At 42.2% G+C, this 4084-nt stretch overlaps 1 non-coding gene across 1 annotated transcript; it reads left to right on the top strand.

Moving 5' to 3' along the window:
* Positions 1-210: 210 nt before the first annotated feature.
* Positions 211-317, top strand: LOC139036904 (U6 spliceosomal RNA). The gene has a single exon (XR_011489758.1). It is a non-coding gene; the product is annotated as a U6 spliceosomal RNA (small nuclear RNA).
* The last annotated feature ends 3767 nt before the right edge of the window (positions 318-4084 follow it).

The raw sequence follows: 4084 nt of genomic DNA, 5'->3' as shown, positions 1-4084 counted from the left end.
CCCATACCTCCTTTTCTCCCATTGAACTGTTGAAGATATGCTATATTTTTAGGGCCATTCAGAGTTCCAAAGACAGAACACAGAAACAAACCCACCAATGATGCTGTCTTGCTAGCTATTGTAAGAAGCAACAGTTTAAGAGAAAAGATTTTCTATAAGTGGAAGGACCTTCTTCAAAATGGGAAATCACTTTTGATTAAGAAGGTGATGGTGCTCACTTTGTCAGCATGTATACTAAAATTGGAATGATACAGAGAAGATTAGCATGGCCCCTGCGCAAGGATGACATGCAAGTTTGTGAAGCATTCTGTATTTTGGGAACAAAATAGAAAGCCCAGAGATAAATCCATGCACCTATGGACAACTTATCTTTGACAAAGGAGGCAAGAATATACAATGGAAAAAGACACTCTCTTTAACAAGTGGTGCTGGGAAAACTGGTCAAGCAATTGTAAAAGAATGAAACTAGAACACTTTCTAACACCATACACAAAAATAAACTCAAAGTGGATTAAAGATCTAAATGTAAGACCAGAAACTATAAAACTCCTAGAGGAAAACAGGCAAAACACTCTGACATAAATCACAGCAGGATCCTCTGTGACCCACCTCACAGAGTAATGGAAATAAAAGCAAAAATAAACAAATGGGACCTAATTAAACTTAAAAGCTTTTGCACAATGAAGGAAACTACAAGCAAGGTGAAAAGACAGCCCTCAGAATGGGAGAAAATAATAGCAAACAAAGCAACTGACAAAGAATTAATCTCAAAAATATACAAGCAGCTCATGCAGCTCAATTCCAGAGAAATAAACGACCCAATCAAAAAGTGGGCCAAAGAACTAAACAGACATTTCTCCAAAGAAGACATACAGATGGCTAACAAACACATGAAAAGATGCTCAGCATCACTCATTATCAGAGAAATGCAAATCAAAACCACAATGAGATACCATTACACGCCAGTCAGGATGGCTGCTATCCAAAAGTCTACAAGCAATAAATGCTGGAGAGGGTGTGGAGAAAAGGGAACCCTCTTACACTGTTGGTGGGAATGCAAACTAGTACAGCCACTATGGAAAACAGTGTGGAGATTTCTTAAAAAACTGGAAATAGAACTGCCATATGACCCAGCAATCCCACTTCTGGGCATACACACTGAGGAAACCAGATCCGAAAGAGACACGGGCACCCCAATGTTCATCGCAGCACTGTTTATAATAGCCAGGACGTGGAAGCAACCTAGATGCCCATCAGCAGACGAATGGATAAGAAAGCTGTGGTACATATACACAATGCAATATTACTCAGCCATTAAAAATAATACATTTGAATCGTTCTAGTGAGGTGGATGAAACTGGAGCCTATTATACAGAGTGGAGTAAGTCAGAAAGGAAAACACCAATACAGTATATTAACGCATATATATGGGATTTAGAAAGATACGGCAAAAGAGACACAGATGTATAGAACAGACTTTTGGACTCTGTGGGAGAAGGCGAGGGTGGGATGATTTGAGAGCATAGCATTGAAACATGTAATTACACATGTGAAATAGATCGCCAGTCCAGGTTCGATGCATGAGACAGGGTGCTCAGGGCTGGTGCCCTGGGATGACCCAGAGGGAGGGGATGGGGGACATATGCACACTCATGGCTGATTCATGTCAGTGTATGGCAAAAACCACTACAATATTGTAAAGTAATTATCTCCAAATAAAATAAATAAATTAAAAAGGAATAAGAAAATAAATCAATTTTTAAAAAAAGAGAAGGTGATGGATAAGACCTCCTCAAGTTCTTCATTTCACTGGGAAAGGATGCCTCTCGTGTTCCGTGCCATGCTCTATTGATGGTGCTTTAGAGGCTTTGAGTCTGAGGCCGATAGTCTAAACACCAGGCACCGATAGATAGGCTGCGTCTTTGGGAAAGAGGTGGAAAACCTAAGTGAACGGGAGCTGAATTTTAAAGATGTCTAGGAATTCTAAAATCCATTTTGGGCAAACAGACGAAACATAGCCAGTCATCTCTGGTGTTTGGGAGCTAAGAGCTCTGTGGAAGAGACACCACGGGAGGAAGTTTCAGCTTCCCCCGTCTGATCTGCCACACCCCATCTGCCGGGACTCCTTAGCTCCTGCGATCTCCTCTAGCACTATTGGAGCTGCTTGTTATTTGATGTCGCTGCCCCTGTCTTTTCTCTGCTCGGCTATCAGAAAACAGCTCGAAGGTCATCTCTGCCCACCCACTCTGGGTTAGATTTCACTGACTTCTCCCAGCTGGCCCCAGAGGTCCCCCCCACTCTATTTCTTTGGTCCTTCATTAACCTCCCTTGTCACCCTGCACTCTCTCTTCAGCTTCCCTCCCAAGGAGAGTGGATTCTAGAGATCCTGAAAGCTGTCTGGATTTCTGTAGCCACACGGCTTAGCACACAAAGGTGCTCAGCAAATATTTGCTGGCAGACAGAACGCCCAGTCGCGGGAACTTCTTTACTGTTGACCTAATTTCACGGGTCACTCTTCTGCACATGTAATATCAACTTTCTGGTGTTACAGATACAGGCCTGCCAGACAACTTGCAAGTCATTTTAAAGTCTGTGTCTGCAGGCATAGAAAACAAACGTATGGATACCTAGGGGAAAGCAGGGGTGGGAGGAATTGGGAAATTGGTAGTGACACATACACACTATCACTACGATGTGTAAAATAGACAGTTGGTGGGAATTCACTGTATAAGACAGGGAGCTCTACTCAGGGCTCCGCGGTGACCTGAATGGGGGGAAATCCAAAGGAGAGGGGACATGTGTATACATATGATATAGGTTATATGCATAAGGATTCATTTTATTACGCAGTAGAAGCTAACACAATACTGTAAAGCAACTAGACTCCAATAAAAATTAACTCATAATAAGTAAATAAAAATACATTTCAAAAAATAAATTGCTAATCCCAGTCAGCTAAATCATGAGTAAAGCATATTTTCTCCATAAAGAAAAAAAAAATAAAGTCTGTGTCTGGTGATAGATGGATGGTGACCTGAAATCATCTCTCTTCCCAGACAATAGCTCAGTTGGTAAAGAATCCGCCTGCAATGCAGGAAACCCTGGTTTGATTCCTGGGTTGGGAAGACCCGCTGGAGAAGGGATCGGCTACTTTCTCCAGTATTCTGGCCTGGAGAATTCCATGGACTCTATAGTCCACGGGGATGCAAAGACTCAAATAGGACTGAGCAACTTTCTCTTCACCAGGAAGATAAAACAAGGAGAAATTGGATGTGTCTAGGAAAGACCATCTCCACCCCTAGTCATGTTAGAATGACATGAAACAGAAAATAGTGAAATAATAATGTGGCTGGAAAAGTCGCTGCTGAGGCAGGACCATCACTGAGTAGGGCTTTGAAAAAGGAAAAGAAATGCAGTTAGCAGAACGGACGGTGCTGTGTCACCAGCCTCCTCATCAGATTGAATGTCTGAGTTGCATAGCTCTTTGTGGGTTGAGGTCCTTTATTCCACCGAGTTCTCTGATTCCTGGAGCTCACCATGTCAGTTATGTGTTCCAGGATTTGTGTCAAACTTGCCAGGAGCCAGAAATAATAGTTCAGTGAGACTGTGAAATAGAAGAGTGGATTTCCAAGCATAAACAGCAGCGGATGGTATTTACTTTCTATCATGTGTGTGGTAGAGGAGAATGCGATGAAATAGTTTTTCTAAATTCTTGGTATAATTTTTGTCGTTAGTTCATAACTTATGCCTGTGTTTCTAGCCAGTCAGAAAGCCCTGCGGTGAAGGTAACAGGACACAGGTGAGGCCCCACTGGGCCAGTATCTTGGTACCGTCACTACTGGCTGACCTTGAGAATGACACATCACCTCTCTGGACTTTAGTTCTCACACCTGTAGAATGAAGAGCTTAATCTGAATGATATCTTACCAGCTCTAAAATCCTTAAAGACAAGGTTTGTCCTTAATAGTGTTTTTAGGGCATTTGTGCTTTACCCTCTAAGAATCATTTTATATATCGTGAAAGTGTAGGTGGTTAATAGTCGCTCAGCTGTGTCTGACTCTTTTGTGACCCCATGGACTCTGTA

The sequence above is a fragment of the Odocoileus virginianus genome, chromosome 9 (assembly GCF_023699985.2).
Source record: "Odocoileus virginianus isolate 20LAN1187 ecotype Illinois chromosome 9, Ovbor_1.2, whole genome shotgun sequence".
In the NCBI taxonomy this organism is placed as follows: domain Eukaryota; kingdom Metazoa; phylum Chordata; class Mammalia; order Artiodactyla; family Cervidae; genus Odocoileus; species Odocoileus virginianus.
This window is presented reverse-complemented; position numbering and strand designations above follow the sequence as displayed.